The sequence below is a fragment of the Triturus cristatus genome, chromosome 2_1 (assembly GCF_964204655.1).
Source record: "Triturus cristatus chromosome 2_1, aTriCri1.1, whole genome shotgun sequence".
In the NCBI taxonomy this organism is placed as follows: Eukaryota; Metazoa; Chordata; class Amphibia; order Caudata; family Salamandridae; genus Triturus; species Triturus cristatus.
In genome coordinates this window covers 952,788,277-952,811,098 of record NC_140581.1, presented here as the reverse complement: position 1 = coordinate 952,811,098, position 22,822 = coordinate 952,788,277, and positions in this window count along the sequence as shown.

Genomic DNA, 22,822 nt, shown 5'->3' with positions numbered 1-22,822 from the left:
CGGTTTACAACGGGGACAAAAGTCAGCACTACCTATCTTTTCACTGCTTGCAAAGACTAGACAGAATATCTCTATTCCACGTTATTTGTAAGCAGAGAATACCTCCAAAGAACCAATATCGAACAACCAGTGTTCGGACAATCAATCAGTGGGGAGAAAAATAGGCACGACAGATTACAAAGGGGGACAAAAGTCCGCGTTACCTACCCTTCACTATCTGCAAAGGGAGAGAGAGTATTTCTACTCTTCCCCGTTTGTAGGCAGTGAATATCTCAAAAAAGAACAATCAAATAAGCAATACTAGTATTTTCAATCAATCATTCAATCGTTTCGCAATTTGTCGTGTTACACGACCTTACCCGGACCGCATAGACAGTTTCTCGTCTTCCGTCTCCAGCGCCCGATCGTCCTCTACTCTCCATATTTGCCACGGCACTCCTGATGGTTCCCAGTCAGGACCGTAGATCACTCGAGAGAGGTCTGCTCGGAACCAGTGACGTTCGGATGATCGGCTGCCAGACGAGGGTCTATCGGGCAGGAGCTCTTCCCGATCGTTGCAGTCGTTCACTCTGTCGTCGGGACCTCTCTCTTTGGATCCACGTGTCGCTGATGGGCCACACGTTGGGCGCCAATTGTTAAATGGTAGCGGCAGTTTCAGTCGATAACCTTTCAAGTATTGCCCGGCGGTAATCGCCTCTTATACCATTCGATGATTAACCAACAAAAGAGGCAGGCGCCGGAGACTGGAAGGCAGGAAACAAAGTTTTATTCCGTCGGAGCAGAACACGTCAGATCGGACAGCAAGGTATCGTCTCGAGGTGCTCTAACCGCAACTCTGAGGCCTGGCCTTTTATACACAAGTTTATTGCTTTATTACATGGTTTATGGTACATGGCACATTCTTGAGATTGCTTTGATACATGAAAGAACATCCTCGGAATCCCCACTTCAAGCTCGTTCCCACACATATCTACAGTAGAAGTCCCCACCCAACCCACAGTAGGAGGTGGCTATCACACAGCTGGACATTCCGCCAATTCCCGGGGGTGTGTGCGACTGGTCGGGTCTCAGGGGGTGGGGGCCTTGATCTACTGTAATCCCTTTGATGTGAGGTGTTTTCCCTTACAGTAGGGGCAATAAACTGCATCCGCAGGGCTAGATGATGGCCTGGGATCGGTTCGGACAATCGGGCGCAGAGGAAGGGGGTTATCAAAAGGATGTATGACCATGTATGGGATTAAAGGAGGTGTAGGTCAGACGCGGGATGTGGTTCCATGGCAGGGTCGCGCAGAAGGAGAGGGTTTATGGCCCATGTATGAGAGAGCGGGGGTGGTCAGCGCGTGGGGGGATGTTCGCAGCGCCAGAGGGGCGCGCTGGCGATCGGCAATGAGCAGGGAGAGGGGCCATGGAGCCTAAAATGGCCGCCGTGTGTTTCTGCGTGCGGCGCTGGAGAGAGACAAGATGGCGCAGATAATGTTCAGTTACGAACTAAATTTCCACAATGTCACTGACCATGTCATGAGTGATGTAATATGTGACGTCATCAGCAGTGCATTGCGGGCGCGCGAGTTATAGTTAGCTGAGCTAACTATAACGGTGGAATTTCAATGGTTTTGTACAAGTGAAAAGTCCAGCTAACTATAACACCCCTGAAACCTATGGTTTTTTCAGTGAATTTCTGAGGTTTTTTAAATGCTAATTCCTAACTATAACGTGCCTGAAACCTATGGTTTTTTCTGGGAATTTCAAAGGTTTTTAAAATGCTTATTTCTAACTATGCCTACAGAGATAGGACATGTGAAGAAAGAAGAATAAATGCACAGAAAGAAAAAAAAGAAGTGCAGAAAGAAGCAACAGAAGTCCTCAAAGACGAAGAAAAGTGCAGGAAGAAGGATAACGTGCAGAAAGAACAAAAAGAAGAGCAGAAAGAAGCCTTGTTGCAAAATCATCCTGTACCCTCAACTTTTTCAGACGGATACTGGTGGTAACTGAGTCTGACTAACCAGTCCTAGAGCCAGTGCTATGTTAAAAGACACTTAGAATACAGTGAAAACACCTACATACACTAAGGAACATTATGCGTTGGGGTCCCCCTGTGATTAGCATGACCTCCTCTGTAAGCCCCTAGTATATAATAGGGCAGGGGGATTAAAACTACCTCTTAAAACAGGCCACAGGGCGTTTTTGCACACGTTAACTCAGGCCCCGTCCCCTCCCTTCACAACTGTGTAAACACGCCCTGTGTCCGTTTTTAGTTGGGAGATTAAGTTCATTTGAATCCTGAGGGTCCCTAGGGTCCAACTAGCCCACTAGGTACCTCCAGTAAGTGCCACAGAGCTGCGTTGCAGAGAGGTGTAAAAAGTGGCACGGCCTGGACCACCTCTCTGCAATGCTGCTCAGTGGCGCTTACTGGAAGCACTTGGTGGGCTAGTTAGCCCCCAGGGGCCCTCAGTTTTGAAGGGAAATTATATCCCCAATTTAAAACGTGCCATAGTGCATGTTTGCACACGTCACCTCAGGCTCCGTCCCCTCCCTTCACCACTGTGTAAATGCGCCCTGTGGCTGTTCTAAGTTGAGAGATTAAGTCCCCTTGAATCCTAAGGGTCCCTAGGGTCAAACTAGACCACTAGGTACCTCCAGTAAGCGCCACAGAGCTGCGTTGCAGAGAGGTGTAAAAAGGGGCTTGGCCTCAGAACACCTGTCTGCAGCGCAGCTCCCTGGCGCATACTGGAGATGCCTGTTGGGCTAGTTGGCCCTCAGGGACCCTCAGTATTGAAGAGGAATTAATTCACCAACCTACAACTCGCCAGGGGACTCGTTTGCAGAGTGCTGCAAGGAGGGGGCGTGGCCTCCGGCACGATGCCAGTCTTTTATTTATTTAAATTTTTTAAGAAGGGGGGCTGTGTGGTTCCCCTTCTTATTCTAATTTATTGGCCCTGATGACCCCATCCCCCAGGGCCTGTCTCCTAATTATATTTTTTTGACCCCAATTCCCAGGGCCGGCCACTGTTTTTTATTATTTTTATAAAATATTTTTATTATTTTAAAAAAATATATTTATAGACACACCTAGGACATGCTGGACAAACCGTACGTACCTATCACCATGACGATTTGCGTGATATTCATTAAAAGGCGACTATGCATACAATGAATCCACGTGGAATGTATTTACACCACTAGTGAAGCTCTGACATGTCTGATGCCCTACCGTGCCTAATCCCGTAGACACCCTTGTCGTTTATTTATACAAACATGGGTAGCTATTGACGGGCACATTTAACACAAATGCACACCAAGCCATTCAAAGGGGATTCGACAAAAATTCGACCAAAACTATGCAAGAAACCCCCCTCACGGTTAATAAAACACACATCCACTGCCGGATGTGTAATACTTTTTATTTTACTCTCTGGAAAGGGGACGAACATCACTTGAGAGTCACAGCGCGCTCCTGGCAGAGCCCAATGCTGTGTTACATCCACCATTGCCTGCTGAGTGCCACACACCTCTGTGTTGTATTCCACTAGCTAGTGCATATGCTATGACACTCTCTAGCCCATGTGCACTGTAACACCACCCCGTGAATATGTCATGCCACACTTGTCTTCGCACGGGTTATATTGCCCCATCTACGGTGCCTTCCTCAATGCTTATTTTGTAACGCACACTGCTATGCCATACATATTACAATCTGGGATCCATATCTTTGTCACAGTGCATATGCAACGTAACACTCCCCAGCACATATTTTATATTACAACTTTAGAGACTAGTTAGGTTACACAACACTGCCCTGTGCATATTACACTCCAAGGCGCATATCGCATAGCACGCGCTAGTGCCTGTGCTATCTCACGCTCTCCAATGAATCTGTCATTGCACACAATGTATTGCATATTATATTTCACGCTCGGTTCATCTTATATCACACTTTTTGGTGCATAGTTTATACCATACACTATATCTAGTTTTCATTTTCAATCGTGCTCTCAGGACTATGTTCTGTATAACACTGTGTTCACCTACCCTTTTCACGGGCATTACATTTTGCGATAGGGGGTGGAGGGTCAGGGGGTGTTTCTGCCAAGTGAGCCCGGAGTCACAGTCACAAACGTCCTCTTCTTCCTGAATAAAAGTGAGATTATGCTGCATACTTGTTCATAGTTTAAGTAGTTCGCACAGACACACGTTTTAAAAACAATAAAGTTCCTAATACCCGCCTTCTCTGAACAGTTAGCTTGCTGCCCCATCCCCCTCCTCCCTATCCTCTGTTGTGTGAATACATGGGCTAGCCTCCTCCCTCCTGCCATGCATGGTCTGATGTGCTGCCACTGCCCTCAATGTAGTATGATGTACCAGTCCACTCCTCCTGCCCTCCATTGCCCAATTCTGTGCCCCATCATTGACCTCCTGCTTAAACTCTGTGCTTAGCTTGCTGCCCCTATTCTCCTTCCCCCCTGCCCTCCGATGTCTTTGTGCATGCCCCTGCTCCATCCTTTTTGCCCACCATGTTCCATGGACCTGCCACTCCTATCTACTCTGAGTGTTCTGTTGAGCTGCCACTCCCCTCCCACCTGCCAAGCATTGTCAGATGACTGTAACGTGTCCCTGCCACCTCCACCCTGCCTGTCCACATGCCATGCCCCTATCCTCTTCCTCCTGTCCTACATGGTCCATTGTACTGCCACACCCTTCTGCCCTCCCTGGTCTGTTGTGCTGCAACTGCTCCTCCTGCCTGCCCCGTGCGGTCTGTTGTGAGGCCCCTTCCCCTGAACTTTCTTGTCCGTGCACAGGTCCTGACCCTCCCTTCTATCCTCCATCATCCTTTGTGCATGCTCCTGCACCCTCCTTCTTGCCCATCATAGCCATTGTGCTGCCACTAACCCTCCCACTTGCCATGCATGGTCTACTGTGCTGCCATGGCCCCTCCCACCTTCCCTGTGTGGTCAGTTAGCTGCCCCTGACCCCCTCCCACCTTCCCTCCATGGTCTGTGTGTATGCCATCACAGTCTCACTGTTGCTCTTCATGGTGTGTCTTGCTTCTAGTGCCCATCCTGCCTGACCTCCATGGCTATCTTGCTGCTCCTGCCCTGCCCCCTTGCCCCCAGCCCTCTGTTTACATGTGCAGACCCCTACTCCCTCCCTCCTGGCTTGTCTGTTCCATTGTAATGCCCCTGATCCGTCCCTCCTGCCCTTTATGGTCTGATATGCTGCAGCTTTCTCTCCTGTCTGTCCATTATGGTCAGCTAGCTACCATTGCCTCTTACCCCTCTGTTCTCTGTTGTCCATGTGCATGGTCCGGTCCCCTCCCTCTTGCTTTCTATGGATTGTTGTGCTGCACTCCCGTCCCGCATGCCCCGTGTGGAGTATTGTGCTGCTCCAAACCCTGATGCCTGCCCTGCAGGGTCAGTTTGGTGCATCTCTCCATGTCCCTCCTGTCCTCTGTTATCCAAGTCCATGTCCCTACCCGATTTCCTTCCATGATCCAATGTACCATACTTGCGAACGTTTTGAACTTGGTAAGAGGGAGATTTTGAAAAAAAACTGGGGTATTGATTTTCCCCTTTGAGTTACATTGAAAAAGAGGAGATTGTAGACAGGAGACAGATCAAATAAAGCCCATTTGAGCTTAAAAACATTGGACGTTTCCTGGCTGAATCGGGTCTGTTGGCATGTATGGTTGTACTACCATTGCCTCTTCCTTCTGCCCACAATGGTCTATTACATTGCCACAGCCTCTCTTGCAAGTCCTGTATTGTTGGTTTGTTGCCCCTGCCCCCCTTTCCACTGCCCTCCATAGTCTGCTGTGCTGCCCCAGCCCTTCCTGCCTGCTCAATTGAAGGCAGGTAGGAGGGTGCAAAGGCAACAATTTAACCACATTAAATTGTTGCCTTTGCACCCTCCTACCTGCCTTCAATTTTCAGAGTCCGTGCCCCTGGCCTCTGCCTCTCAACAGTATCCTAATGAACAACTAGATTGCTAACATTCTATATTTATTACAAAAGTGTGGAACGCCTGACGTCATCTTGATGTAATCAAAACTGTAATACCTAGAGCATTTACTTTAGAAATTACATATATGAGAGGCTCTTATTGGCATAAAAATTATGGTTAGTGCTCTAAAAGACTAAAAAAAGGACATATTTTCTGAGTTTTCAAATAGCGACCAAGCACTTTTAAATTATTTGTTATCTTTATGTTTTTTTATCCAGTTGACCACTTGATTAAATGTTGCACTTAGGGGAGAGGATGTGGTGTTACTTCCAGAACTGCAGACTTTGCAACTGGGGAACCAGGTTGGAGTTTCTGCTTCAGCTCGACATTCTGTGATTCTGGTCAAATCACTTAGTCTCCCCATGTCTACAACCAAAATGAATTTGTTCTTGTGTGATGTAACCAATGCTCATGTAAAGCACTCCAATACCTGACAAGTCTGCACTATATAACACTGCAAAAACACAAAAAATAAGTGTTTTACACACTTCTGTCATTGGGCTATATTTGGGCTACATCTGGGTGATTTTGGGCTACATTTGGGCTCTTTTGTCTCCGGTGGCCATCTTGGGAGATTTATTTGTTATGAAGTTTCCTAATTTCCTCATGTACTGCAGTCTCCTCAGTAGGAAATGCTTTCAGTTTTTTACTTTGATTCCATCAAGAAGGCATTCAGATGTGTCACACATTTGCCATAAATTCAAAATGTTAGCACTCTTTTTGCTCATTAGATCACTGTAGTAAAGCTACTGCTCACCAGGGAAAACTGCTGCTGGTATTGAAAGTGCATGTTTCAGTCTGCATGTCAGAAAGTTTTAATGAAATAGAAGAGGATTTGAGAAGTCACTCAAAATGTGCCCTAATTTTTCTTTCTGCAGCACTAATCATACTTTTTATGGAAAAATGAACCCCCTCATTTTGTTCCTTTTTAAATTAAATGTTTTAAGAGTTACCACTTTAATCCAAGCAAGATGGCTTCAGGTGTGCCATACGTTTATCATAAGTAGGACTGTTAGCGCTCTAGTTGTTCTTTGGAACACTTTGGGAAGCTGCAGTAGAACACAAAGGAATCAACTGACAGTCTCTGCCCTTGTTGGATGTACATGTTTTACTGACAATGTCAGACTTCATTCGCACATGACTGAGAAAGATAATGTGAATTTACAGAAAATAAGCTATCAGTTTAGCTTATAGATCACCTTCCAAACCTCATTGTGTTCCTTTTTGAATTAAATGTTTTAAGTGTTACCAGTCTATTCCAATCAAGGTGGCTTCAGGTGTGCCATACTTTTGTCATAATGAAGACAGTAAGTGCTCTAGTTGTTTTTAAGAACACTCTGGGACATTCTGTCATTGGGCTATACTTGGGCTACATCTGGGTGATATTTGGGCTACATTTGGGCTCTTTTGTCTCTGGTGGCCATCTTGGGAGACTTATTTGTTATGAAGTTTCCTAATTTACTCATTTACTGCAGTCTCCTCAGTAGGAAATACTTTCAGTGTTTTACTTTGATTCCATCAAGAAGGCATTCAGATGTGTCACGCATTTGCCATAAATTCAGAATGTTAGCACTCTTTTTGCTCATTAGATCACTGTAGTAGAGCTACTGCTCACCAGGGAAAACTGCTGCTGGTATTGAAAGTGCATGTTTCAGTCTGCATGTCAGAATTTTTTAATGAAATAGAAGAGGATTTGAGAAGTCACTCAAAATGTGCCCTAATTTTTCTTTCTGCAGCACTAATCATACTTTTTATGGAAAAATGAACCCCCTCATTTTGTTCCTTTTTAAATTAAATGTTTTAAGAGTTACCACTTTAATCCAAGCAAGATGGCTTCAGGTGTGCCATACGTTTATCATAAGTAGGACTGTTAGCGCTCTAGTTGTTCTTTGGAACACTTTGGGAAGCTGCAGTAGAACACAAAGGAATCAACTGACAGTCTCTGCCCTTGTTGGATGTACATGTTTTACTGAGAATGTCAGACTTCATTCTCACATGACTGAGAAAGATAATGTGAATTTACAGAAAATAAGCTCTCAGTTTAGCTTATAGATCACCTTCCAAACCTCTGTGGGAAAAGCATGAGAAAATATTTTTCTCTCAATCATGATATCCCAGCAGAAGGCTTTTTCACATGGTGAAATCACCTTAGAACATACCACAATTCCTAAAATGAGTATGGTACCATCAACAAATGATTTATAATGTAACTAAAGTCTTAAAACCTTCTATTAACTGCAATGCTTTTTAATGAGGTGCTATCATGTATATTGGTCCCAAGATGGCTGCCAACACTTCTTGGATGAAGTGCTCACAAGCCAATCAGATCTCAGGATGAGATGTGTGGTTAGGCTCCGCCCACATATATATATATGATTTTACTTTTGATTTTTTCAGGAACTACTGAACAGATTGACACCAGACCTGCAAAAGGCACTTCCCTGACCTGAGGACTACCTCTCTGTCAAATTTCAAGTAATTCTGTTCAGCCGTTCGGGCTGTACCTTTGACTAAAGGTCCTATGGAAAAAAGCATGGGGAAAACGCGTTTTGGGACCCCCCTTTTTTCTCGACCCCCGCTTGACGAATCATCCTGAGACTTTCAGGGTAGGAGCGGAGCACCCCACCTATTTTGAAAATTTTGCGAGGATTCGTCAACCGGCGCCAAAGTTATTCCAAATAGAATGTTGCGGATTTCCTATGGAAACACGGTCCTAACTATAACTATCTACTGGCGACCGCCAGTAGATAATATATATGAATATATATATATATATATACACATATATATATATATTACTTCAACTCCCTTTTCCACGCACTCGTTTCACCGCTGCAGGTAGGAGCCCAGACCACGATTTGGTGCTTAAAAGTTCTTTATTTGTCCGCTCACAAGTTTTGCACAGCCATTACGCGTTATGAGCCCGTAGGCCCTTGATCACATATATATATATATATTCACTGAAAAATACATAGGTTTCAGGGGCGTTATAGTTAGTTGAACATTTCACTCGTACAAAACCAGAGAAATTCCCCCATTATTTATTTAGAAATCTGTTTATTGAGTTTGCAACCGGAATCATACAATACATTTCAGGCGAGCTGAGAGCATAGTTACATATACCACATGGTAAAGTCTCATAACACATCATATGTAATCCTAACACCCAGTACCAATTGCGTGGCTCGCAGCATTGAAATTCCCCCATTATAGTTAGTTCAGCTAACTATAACTCGCGCACACGCAATGCACTGCTGATGACGTCACATATTACATCACTCATGACATGGTCAGTGACATCACTCATGACATCACTCATGACATCTCCAATGACATCACTGATGACATCACTGATGACATCATCCAGTGAATGTGTGTTTTTCTGAAAATTAAATATGTTTTATATATGTATATCTCAAGGTCGATGAAAGAATAAATGGGTATATAAGTGTCTAAATGCGATGATTTATTTTTGTAAAATTGATTGTATAACTGACTGATTAAGTGTATCTTAGTGAATACATGGGTTAGTGAGTAATGTTTAAATATGTAAATATCTGTATCAGTCTCTCACTTTGTGTATAAGTGGCTGCATGGGTTGGTGAGCAGCTACATGAGTGTCTATATATGTTATTAGTTGTTTTTTTGAGCATCAGTATGAGTGTCTGAGTGTCTGTATGGTTCGGTGGGGGTATTATGTAGCGCATAGATGCATGAATGAGTGACTCACTGCTTGTATGTGTTGAAGACAGCATGTGTGCAGGACTGTATGGGTGGATGAGTGTGTGTATGGTTGTGTTAGTGAGTAAATGACTGTCTCAATAGTGTCTTTGTGAGTAACTACATATGTTTTAAACTAGTATATGTGAGTATTGTTGTATATAAGTGAGTATATCTGAGAGTGAGAGATTGGAAGAGCTCCTGTATAAATTAGTATATGTTTCTATAACTGATTGCTTAAGAGAGTAAGTATGTGTACGTTTCTGTAGAAGTAAGTGTGGTGGTGTGTGTATAACTGTATATGCAAGTAAATGGATGTTAGATACTTTGTTAGCATGTGTGACTATGTGTGTGAGTAACTCTATGGATGAGTGTCAGTGTGTAACAGGATGTATAGGTGTATGAGTATATATGATGAGTGATTACATGTATGAGTGACTGTATAGGACTATTGCTGAATGAGTGGATATGTGTCTAGATCTTGGAATTACTGAATAGGTGTGTTGTAACTGGTATTGGTGTGACCATTGTTTTGAAAATGTTAGTTTCTATTTTTGAGTGTGTGTATCAAAGGTTATATTAGGTTGAGAGGAGGTCTGCCACTTTATTACAAGGATGATGGCATCAGTGATGTCATCAGTGATGTCATTTGAGATGTCATCAGTGATGTCATGAGTGATGTCACTGACCATGTCTCAAGTGATGTAATATGTGACGTCATCAGCAGTGCATTGCGGGCACGCGAGTTATAGTTAGCTGAACTAACTATAACGATGGCATTTCTATGGTTTTGTACGAGTGAAATGTCCAACTAATTATAACGCCCCTGAAACCTATGGTTTTTTTAGCGAATTTCTAAGGTTTTAAATGCTAATTTCTAACTATAACGTGCCTGAAACCTATGTTTTTTTCAGTGAATTTCTAAGGTTTTTTAAATGCTAGTTTCTAACTATGTCTACAGAGGTAGGACATGTGAAAAAAGAAGAAAAAACACACAGAAAGAAGCAAAAGAAATGCAGAAAGAAGCAACAGAAGTCCTCAAAGACGAAGAAAAGTGCAGGAAGAAGCAACACACGTGCAGAAAGAACCAACAGAGAAGCAGAAAGAGGCCTTGTACAAAATCATCCTGTGCCGGCAACTTTTTCAAACGGGTAATGGTGTTAACTGACTCTGACTAACCAGGCCTAGAGCCAGTGGTATGCAAAAGACACTTAGAATACAGTAAAAACACCTACATATACTAGGGAACACTATGCGTTGGGGTACCCATGACCTCCTCTGTAAGCCCCTAGTACATAATAGGGCAGGGGGATTCAAACTGCCTCTTAAAATGCACCACGGGGTGCGTTTGTACACTGGTGAAGGGAGGGGGGAGCCTGAGGTGACATGTGTGCAAACACACCCTGTGGGTATTTTAAGTTGGGTGATAAAGTCCCCTTGAATCCTGAGGGTCCCTAGGGTCCAACTAGCCCACTAGGTACCTCCAGTAAGTGCCACAGAGCTGCGTTCCAGAGGTGTAAAAAGGGGCGTGGCCTCTAAACACCTCTCTGCAACGCAGCTCCCTGGCGCATACTGGAGGTACCTGGTGGGCTAGTTGGCCCCCAGGGACCCTCAGTATTGAAGGGGAATTAATTCCCCAACTAACAACTCGCCAGGGGGTGTGTTTGCACAGTGGTGAAGGAAGGGGGCGGGGCCTGAGGTGACATGTGTGCAAACACGCCCTGTGGCGCGTTATAAGTTGGGGGGGTCAGGGTGTTTCTACCCTGCCCCCTTTTCGTGTTTTGCGCGTTTGTTTTTCTCTTTTCTTCTGCCTCGGTTCTACCGAGGCACAAGATGGCTGCCAACACTTCCTGGTTTGGAGTGTTGACAGCCAATTAGCATGAAGCTCGTGATCGGGAGGGTGCGCAAATCCTCCGTGCCCATAGATATCACTATCTTTATTTCTTAATTTCTCAAAAACTACTGAACGGATTTACACCATTTTTTAAAAAGCTGCTGTCTGAGCCAAGCAGTACCTTTTTGCCAAATTTGGTGTAATTCCCTTCAGCAGTTTTTGTTATAACAGTGTCTATAGGTTCATATGGAAAAATGATTTTTTCACCACTATTTTTTGAATTTCTCAGGAACTACTGATAAACCATATGCATTCAGAAGTTCAGATGCCCAAAACATTTGCCCATTCCCATTCTTACTTTAGTTGGTATCATATCCCCTGCTAGGTGATTGATCTGTGTGACACTGTTGTTTTGGTAACATATCTTTACATGATTGTTCCCCTTCTGAATTCACAAACCAAGCATACAAGTTATTTGTGAAGTGATATTTTGTTGTGCTACATCAAAAGGTGGAACCTTTTGTTCAAAGCTATGGTGATTAGGCCTGGGCGTAGTTCGAGTAGTCGCGCTTCGCGAAGCTACGCGAAGATGTTCTTGCACTACGCGAGCTACGCGTAGCTTCACGAGCGTGCGTAGTTGCTTGGGGCGCCCATTCGTGATGCCTTTTTCTTGTTCGGGAGCGAGGTGAGCGTGTTCGGGGAGCTGTTTGCATGCTCGGGGGATAATATCTCGCGATCTTACCCATGCGGTCGCCAATGGGCGCGGCCATCTTTTTTTTTAATTGTCCTGCCCGCTCGCGATGCCTTATTTCCTGTTCCGGGTCACATATAGCGTGATCGCAATGCGCTTGTCGTGTTCGGGAGTGCATTTTACTTGTTTGTGACGATTATTGCATGTTCGCGAGAAATATCGCGCAAACTTACCCACGCGGTCACGCATGGGCACGGCCATCTTCTTTTTTACTCTATGCTATGGTTCTGGGCCTACTTTTCTATCCTCCCTTAATCATTGTAATCCTTAGTATTTAAAACATTTTTTCTGACTTTTTTTAGTTATCATCTATCTCTCTCTTTCCCTAAGTTTATATTTTGTATTCCATTTCTACTTTTACTGTGTTTTTTTTACTTTTATTACTTCATTCTTACTACTTCCCCCTAACTTTTTTTTCCCCTTCTTTTCCACCTCCCACCCACCCCAGAACCATGGCCAAGGGCATATCATCTAGGGCAAGGGGCCTGCGGACAAGAGCCGCCTGCCTTGCGGCAGAATGCGTCATGCAGGGGTGCAGGCCCGGCAACTTTTTGGGGAGGCGAAGGTGGCCACCCTTGTTTTTTTCATTCAGCGCCACCTCCCCTTGACCTTGGCAGCAGGTGGCAGGCCCGGCTCCGGGCATGCTACCCAGGAGCGTCACCGTCGGTGGGCAAAGGTGCGCCGGGCAGTGTTCCGGTGCTCAGGGGTCCAGCACACCCATAATCAGCTGGCCCACCGGTGGACCGACATCCTGGACCGGGAGGTGGACCTGTTGGACCTGCTAGGTGTCGAGGTCGTTGGGCTTGGTGAGTAACTTATTGTGTATAAATTACATTTTTGGCGAATAACAAGATTACTGCTGCGTGCTACGCGTTGCTGGTAAATTACGTACCAAAAATCAAAATCTTCTGTGATTGTAGGACCCAGGTGCTTGGTGCTACTCTTACTTGTTTGCAACTTTGCGCTAGCTTGTGCTGATTAATGTAAGAGTTTATTTTAGAGAACTGAAGTTAGGTAATGCGATTTGCTAGAGAGACTCTAGTCCTTCCATTGTCCTCCTGTGAAATAGTGGTGGATGGATATTGGATACTAGGTTTAGTTAGTATTAGTTAATAATTGTTTTACTCGGTCTGCGTGACGCCTCCTCTGTCACTGAGTGCTGCTTAGCCTAGTCCTCCGTAGAACCTTTTGTAGTTTGTTTAGTGAGTGGTAGGCTTAGCATGGTCAGTCAGTAGCAGAACTAGATCAGAATAATGCAAACAACCCACAATTTGTTGTAGGTATGTACAAATTTATGAATGTGCCCTCCATCTCATCTATGCATTTGATGGCTAAAAAAAATGGAAATGCAGACTTATTGAACAATTGGCCCGTCTGGAATATGTGGTGTAGTTCAGGTGGTACTTACTAGGCTTCGTTAGTATTTGTAATCAGAATGATTATGGAACACTGGAATGTTCATAAATAAGTAGACGATCCGTGAATCCAGCAAGCAGCCCAGTAGTCGATCCATCTGATTAGATAGGTCCATTTTATTGCAATTGTTTCCTAAAATGATTTATTTGTTTCACAGCACTCCTAATGTTTGTCTCTTTCTTTGTCATATTTTACATGATCATCAGCACCACCCAGGGGCAAGAAGACGGGGTCCGAGTCGGCGGGACAACCACAGGACCGCTCCTCTACCGAGGCTCCTGCTGCTGGCCCCAGTAAGTCCTCCAGTGGTTATATATATTTCCCTAACTTTTACTGCATCTTTTTTTTCCGAACTATAAATTATGGTCCCACTTTCTAATTCTATTTTTTACGAAAGCTTCTTTGACCTTGACTATCTGTTTCCAAATTCTGTTTATCTCTGCATCTAACTAAGTTCCTTCTAACTGCCTCTGCTTTGACTCTCTGTACTACTACTACTACTATTATTCTGTCTGTAGCGAAGCTTGCACAGTTGCCCACTCTTTATTGAAGGTTTTCTTTGGAATAATAAAACTCAGATTAATCAATAGCTCTAGCCACTGTGTCCTGTCTTTTGGGTTGTCCTCTTCTAGTCTTCTCAATGTTGAGGCTTTGACAATTCCCACAAACAAAATGCCCAACCAGATATTTGACTCGTATTTTGGATCGGATAGTACATGATACTACTACTGTTGTAGTGATTCTGCAGAGCCACATACAGAACTATGCACAACAAAATAGGATGTTGGTGATGGGAGGTTGGACTTTACTCATCACACCTCAGTCCGAAGAACCCACGATCCCCTGACCGACTTGCTTTAGTGTCTTACATTAGGGTCCCACTCCCGCCCCCCACGAAGAAGATACACAAAGATGATGACTGAGACAGACAACCCAGAACATAACACCATTTTGCTCACTCACTTGTGTAAGTCCACCCCACCACACCAAATATCACAGAGTCTATGTGTAAGTTCAAAAGGTTTATTTGAAACAAGTAACAAGTTCTGTACGTCGTTATTTGAAATTTTACTACAGCCATCGTCAATAAGCCAGCTAAAAGCATAGGATTAAAACAGTAAACATTTACAAGTGCAGGACAAGAACAAGACAAAAGATCTGTTGAATTGTGGAAGACCCCTCACCGTAGAACGTAAAAATACTGGTTACATCATGCATTATAAGCTCTGTAAATCTCTGGTTTGTAGAAGGGAATCTTCCGCCTATTATATGAGAAAAATGCTGCGCGTTAACAGTTAGATAGTATACTGCTGAATGCAAGCATTTCGCAGTCATAGCAAAAAGTGTAACATGTATGTGATGGCTAAGCAATACGGACTAACCAAACTCAATAACAAAGTGGCTTGTTTTTCGACCTCTTCACTTGTACGCAACGGTCATGAGGCCTCAAAGGCGTCTACTGCACATGTCAATAAGCTACGAGGTATAATTAAATATGTGCAAAAAGAGTAGTAGTCGACATGATGAATCTAAAAGGGTTACACATGGCTCAAGCTAACTTTCAAAAGAGTAGAGTAGGACTAGATGACCCTAGGAACCATATCACTACTAGTGTCTGTGTACTGACTGTACTACTCTAGTGCTGATGTATGTTGTATGAACTTTTTTTTCAATGTTCCAAATGAACATTAATAAAATAGGGGGAAGTTTCCAGGCATCTAAAAATGTGTAATGTTTTTTCTAGGCATACTACCAACCACCAGTGCCGGCGAGGCCAGCGGCGATGCGGCCATTCCGGAGGGGGCGGGAGAACTGACGGCACCTGCAGGAGCGACAGGGGGGGAGCCAGCAGCAGTGGCCGGCAGTGGTAAGTTACATTCATTACTTCTTGAAATTACTACTAGATGGAAGTGTGTTCACTACTTCACTGTACTGTGCGACTTATTAAGTTGTAGTGAACATTATACAACGGTTGAAGAAGACATCCTTTACTTAGCATTAGCAGCGTGAGTTGAGTAACCAATGGCCTCTTCTATTTGACTCCAACTCAGCTGTGAAGGTTTTATGGAGAAGACAAACTCATATCAGATGACCTTGATGGATGTGTTGAACAAAGAGGGAAAGAAGGGTGGAAGGACGGGCGAGATAAATAATATGACTGACTGGCAGAGAAGGATATGTTGGAAGCATGCATAGGTGGCTGATAGTAATCAGATCAGATGCATGGGTTGTTGAAGGATGGGTGGAAGCTGAAAGTCGATAGCCGGCCTGGGTGGGCAACAGAGTATGGGTGGATAGTACGAGATAGCAAGGATCAGCAGTGTTTGGTTCAAACTCAAAGCCAAGGCAAGCAAGGAAGGAGCGGACGCATGGGTGGTTGTTGGTGAAACCAACTAAGGTTTGTTAAGAGATATATAAAAAAGAAGGATAGACGTTTACTTTAATGGATGTATGCCTGGATGTACTATCATCAATAGACAGCATAGGTGGAGACTGTCACTGGAGAGTCTTACTTTGCAGAAAATGTAAAAGAAACTGTGCCAGAGTAGCAAAGCGGAGGGGAATATAAGTAGTATTTTCAGAATACAGTTGACTCACAGTAGTTTGCAAGCACGTCTTATATATATATATATATATATATATATATATATATATATATATATATATATATATATATATATATATATATTATCAAGCCGAAGCGCCTTCCTCCGACTCTGAGGACCACTCCCTACCTATGTTAATGTATTTTCGATTGTGTCAGCCAGCCTGAAAAGGGTGGCCTATCAGTTGGTTACACAATCAATGAAACCAAAGTAACCTATGCAGTAGCGGTCGGTGGTGGGAGTGCTGGCGGGCGGTGACATGGGGAGGGGCAGGGTAAATGTAAAATGTAAAAATTATAAATTTGATACTTGTATAGCGCACTACTCACCCGCAAGGGTCTCAAGGCACTTGTACGAATACCGCTGTGGAACCCATCCTGGCTTTCCCTGTGAGGCGTCCACTCCTGGGCACCCCCAAGGTGGAGGCCAGGCATCCTTAGCGTTGTGGGGCCATTGTGGAGATTAAGCAAGCTATTGCCCAGAGTTGCAGAGCGGGACTCCATGATTGGAATAGGCACCGAGGCGAGAATTATCAGGTCCGTGGAATTTTTTGAGCCCAAGACCCGCCGAGGGGGGGAATTGAACCCTGGTCCCGGGCTAGACCTCTGCATCAGGGTCTGCCGCTCCAATCATTGGGTGGCAAGTAAAAGTAAACTATGTAGTACGGCCAAATACAGGTAAGTAAACATAAAAATAAATAAAATGATTTCATTGTGCGCACTGCACCGCCAAATGCGATGCAGTGCGTGCAACGAAATTTGTTTTATTTATTTATATGTATTCTTTAATTACCTGTGATTGTCCGTAATCCATAGTTTACTACCCCCACCCTGCACCTTCCCACGTCACCGCCCGGCAGCACTCCCACCACCGACCGCTACTGACCTGATGTCGTATTACCATCTATAATATAAGCAATGACCATTGGATCCGATAAATAATCAGCCTTTTTGCAATACCTAGGGCAGAGTGAAAGTGAAATTGATCATTTGCTCTCATGTAACAGACAGAGTATGGCCAGTGCCACCGGCCGTAATATAAAAATATGAGCTTCCCCACCTGCAGACAGTAGTAGTAAATAAAACGAACGTGAGTCTGCATCATGTGACTCATATCTGTTTCTCTTGGGTGCAAGCTTAGCTGACTGAGCTGGCATGCCGGCTACAACAAGGCTATGTAATTGCGCTAAACTAGAGATAAGAACAACACGACTGGTGTGTACCGGAGTACATAGTACGAGTATAATGTCGGAAACTCCCACAAATGTTAGAGTCCAAGGAACTAGGAGTATAGATACTTACCACCAAATCACAAATGTTATGTACTGTGCTTGCTAGTGATACTGTGCCACTATGTGTTGAATGAATTTAGTGTTTCTGTTTTGCTAAGAGTATTGGTTACAACATGTTCTTTTTCTTTCTTGATATAGATACTCCTTCCACACCAAAACCACCGAGGAAGAAGTTGGCAGCCAGTACCCGGTGCCGTAAACTAGAGGCCATTTGTGATGAATATTGCCGGCTGGTGGCTCAGGCGGAGGAGGAGGAGGCGGCTCAAGCTGCAGCCTCCTCCAATGCCCCGGGCCCCAGTCAGGCCCTGCCTCCAGTTTTACGGCGCCATAGTCTGGCAGCCGCCCACCGCCGTGCCTCGATATCTACCACTGCTGCCCCCCACCCTGCATGTAACTTCAGGGCATTTCACCGCCATCTGCTCCGCCGGATGGCCCGCTTGGAGGAGCACCTAGAGGAGCATGTGAAAATCCTTGTGGATAAACACCTGAAGGCCCGCCGACTAAAGGACCTTGTCATTTGCCCCTTTTTTAATTCCTTTTGTTGGTGGGTGGGTTTTGGGCGTTGGGGTTTCACTTACGGACATTTTGGACTTTGACTTTCGTTTTGGACATTGGTTGGGGTTAGGGAGGGGGGTGGGTTAGGTCAGAGTGGGATAGTTTATTTTTGTTAGGGTATATTACATTTTATATTATTTACTTAAACATACAATGTTAATGTTTTGTGGTGGGTTACTGTTTTCCGAATTCAATTTACGTCACATGGTTTGTTACTTTGTTTCCTTGCTGCTGCATGCCCGCAGCCAGTGTTTGATTTAAAAGATCTGCCGATTTTGTAACACACAAACAGATAGATGTGGTACCCCTCACTGAGTTATTTTTAATTGTCATACTAGTACTGCCAGCCTCTCCTCCTAGTCCATTATACCTCCCACCAAACGTATCTTACCTGTGATTGATGATGATGAAGTTCGGCACACTGATGGCTGCATGGTTGGTTTCCCAAATGAATGGAGAAGATGCCATTATTGTGGTGGTAGTAGTAGACACTGGCAATAGCATTTGAAAAAAGAAAGAGAAAGTCACTTGACTGAGACAGACTGTGGGAGGAGTAGTAGAACAAACTAAAGTACAGCATGGGTGGGCAAGCAGAAGAAGATCCTTGCCCTGCCTTAGTTGAAATTCATTTAGTGTTGCTTTCACCACATTTGCCCCAGCAAGCATGTGCCCAATTGTTTGTGTATGTTTAATGTAGTCACATCACACCTCAATATAAATCACACAGCCCGGGGGAAGAGGGTTAGGGATTGATGAATGGATGGGAAAGGGGGTTTTGGGAAAGGTTTGACAAAGAAAAACCGACAGTATGCATGGACACAACAAAAGTAAAACACAATCTTGGAAGATGACCATGATCCATTATCAAAGAAATCTATAAAGTGAGAAACAGGAAATGCATGCATGCTGATGAAGAGAACTTGATGGTTAATGATAATGAGTTGTACTTACTAACTACTGCTGCACAATTAGACAGTATAGGGCAGAAATTATTAATATGAAATTTGCCTTGCCTGTCTGCCCTCAGACCTAACCAAATTACATGCTGTACCGGGCTTACTTTTATTTTTCAAGCTAGCAAAGGAAATGAAAAAATAGTTGTAGGGATCAATTACCAAACAAACCACAGCACACAGTCATAATGATTGAAGAGAAAAAAGGAATCAAATTAATTTAAAGACGAATGATCAATGGTACAAAAGTTACTGTATTATCCCGGTCCAAATGTGGAGTTGCATCATTCTCGTCATTCCTCTTGGTCCTCCCTTCCACAAAAGGGGTATTGAAAAATAACTGAATAAAAAAAAAACTCAATTGCAGTGGAGTGCAAGAACATAAGACAAGACTCTTGAGAGAACACTTTCAGACTGAGGCGGCTTGGATACATAGTGTCTACTCTGCAGCATTAAGCTACAACAACAACGGGACAGGAGCCAGCACAGCCACAGAACAGGCCAACCATGGCACAGGCCAGGCACCCTACCCCCATTTACCTTAAATTTTGACAGAGCCAGACAAAAGGCATATGCACTGCAGCAACCTAGCATTTTCCAAATTAAGTGACTAAATCAATGCGCCACTGTCCCTCACACCACTATACTCTACTCCAGTCCACACCACTACACGGACATGTAGCCTAGGTGTGCTGTGGTTCTTGTTGAAACTGTTTACCTATTAAGGCAGTCCATGAAACGCAGTATTCCATCAATTATCTCCGATCCGACTGACTGACTGTGTACAAAGATAGTATGCTTAGCATCATGACCGTGTGGTACGTGTTCTCCAACACCAACTCAGTCTGTAGTGACTGGTTAAGTTTATAATACATTCCATATTACAAAATTGCAACGGATATTGGCCGGCATCTGCAGTGGTAGGAGTACAATGTGGTTATTAAACAACAAGGAAACATTGACTGTCACCTGAGTCACTTTTACTTTGTAGATAAACTAGTATAGTTCGACTTCATGCACATTCACTTGTAGTCAGCAAGCATCCAATGCAATGCATGCCATCATTCATAATAATCATTACCTGTCTTGCACTTCTCTTTGGCTGTCAGATCAGATGCCGAGCCTTCTGACAGTCAGTGATGAGTTTCTTTCAGCTTGGAAACAAAACGGAATATAGCTGTAGTCACGCTTCACTTCTTATGGAGGGACTGTTAGAGGCAATATCTATTGTACTAGTCTCCATCTCCATCCAATGTCTGGCTTGCTTGAAATGTATTTAGGGAGAGTAAGGACGATGGAGCAGGACTCTGAGGAGTGGAGTGGACAGTTATGCACAGACGTGCAACTCCAATAGGGAAATAAAAAGAGGAGACTGTTGATGGATTTGTTGTGATTAGATTTCTACCAGAAAAACAGATACACACACAAATAAAGGAAGGAAGAACAATTTGAAAGCCTAGTTGTCAGGGAAGAGGAGCTCATCCTCAAACTCTGGTTGTTCATACAGAAGTACGGCATGTAATAACCCACTACTTATGTCATCAAAGTAGCTTTCCTCTTCCTGCTGTGATTCACGTATTTTGTACTCCGGTGGTATAAAGTGCTGGTTCATTTTGATCATGGTTAACCTCTCCATGCTTTTTGGCGAAAGACTAGTCCTTTTCACAGTAACAATGGCACCAGCAGCACTGAAAACACGCTCTGAAGAGACACTTGCAACAGGGCAAGCCACATACTTTATCGCCAGCCTGCTGAGCACTGGCCATTGGCTTCTTTTCCCATACCAATACACCAATGGGCTTTGCTCCATGAAGACCTCTGTTGTGTCATCTAGATAGGCCTGAACCATCCGCTCAATGTTCAGGGGTGCTCCGATTTGCTTGGCCTCTTTTGCCTTTGCATCAGTAATGGACGTACAAAACCATTTCCGTAGAAACCAATCACCTGCCGTTTTTTTAAATGTGGCTGATGATCCTGTTGGTGCTGTTGTTGATGTTATTGCTGGCAGTGTTGTTGACTGCTGGGAGGCAAATGCACTGCTCTCAGGCTCTGAATTAGAGCTTGACTCTGGGTGCTCTGTAGTACTTTTTCTGCCCTGGGGTGGCGGGCCTTTAATTAAGATCCGTTCATTTTCAAAGTCAGGGGCTTCCTGGCTATCAAAGTTTTGTACTTGGCGACATCCACTTCTGAAAAAGGAATTACTTCATTACTTCTCAGCAATAATTTGTAACGTGGATCCAAAATTGAGGCAGTAATGTAATGTTGATGTGACACAATGTTATTTTGAATCCTTGTATTGTCAGATAAGCGAATGGCTAAGGTATCTGCCAAATAATATGCATCTACTTTGTCATCCACACCTGCGTACATTTCTGACACCTCCTTCAGCTCTTGCTCTAGCATGTATAACAATGGGATAGCTTGGCCCATAGTACAGTCCTCCCTGCTGACTTCACGTGTGAAGACCTCAAAAGGAAGTAGCACCTCTGTCAGACATTTAACGAGGTCCCATTGGGCCATCTCAACGGTCATGCCTTTCACAGTAGGATCTCCTGACCTTTTCATGACATAAGCATTGAGTGGTATGTACTGCTCAATCAGACGCTCAAGCATGTAATAAGTTGAGCTCCAACGTGTTGGCACCTCCTGGATGAGTGCTTTGACTGGCATTTTATGCTCACGTTGAATGACCCTCAGCTGCTGCCGGGCTTTAAAAGAATGGTTGAAATGTGTGCATATTCTTCTGCAGGTGGTCAGTAAGTTGCTGAATTTGCTTTCATTTTTCAGAAAGACTTGAACAACAATGTTAATGCAGTGTGCCAAACACGGGACCCTGAAATAGCCACCATCTTTCATGGCCCTAACTACATTACTGCCATTGTCCGTGGCAACAATGCGTCGGTCGCAGCCACTCAAACACCTTGCTGTTAAACTCATCCAAAATGTTTGCAGCAGTATGAGATTTCTCCATAGCAAACATGGCTACAGTTGCATGTTTGCGAATGTGTCTTTAAAAATCTCAGCGGTGTCAACAACACCTTCAGATATCTTATCTTTAACACCCAAAACAGAGACCCAGTGTGCAGTGATGCACATGTAATCAGTGGCTTGGCAACTGGTCCACATGTCTGTTGTCGGGTGGATACTCTGAACAGCACTCTGTTTTAAGGGTTTTCCAAGCAATTCCAGCACGTCGTGAAGTAGTGCTAGAACAGCAACTCTTGCAAAATTGTAGCGACTGGGAACCTTCCATTGTGGGCAGATGGTGGTCACAAATTCCAGAAAACCCACCCCTTCAACAAAAGAAAAAGGGAGAAGGTCCAATGCTAACATTTTAGCCAGCTTCGCATAGTACAAACGTGCTCTTGGGTGGTTGCGTTCGTACTGCCCTTCCGGCCAAGTAAACATGCTAAGAATGGTAGGCTGCTTGGTACTCCTTCCTGTGCTCAACGTTGCACTTTTTTTAAAAGCAGTACTCCTTGGTGTCTCAGGCTGACTCTTACTCTTGTCCCACTGAGATGTTTCTGAGGATGTGGGCGTTACAACTGCAGTGCTGGGGACAGGGCTACTTTGTGTACCACTACCACAGAGAATGTCTCCCTCTTCTTCTTCTTCCTGTTCCACCGTGAGCGGACTTTCTACTGGTTTATCCCCACCAACAGCAATGGTTCCAGTTTTTATGTGATGAAGGTGCTCCTC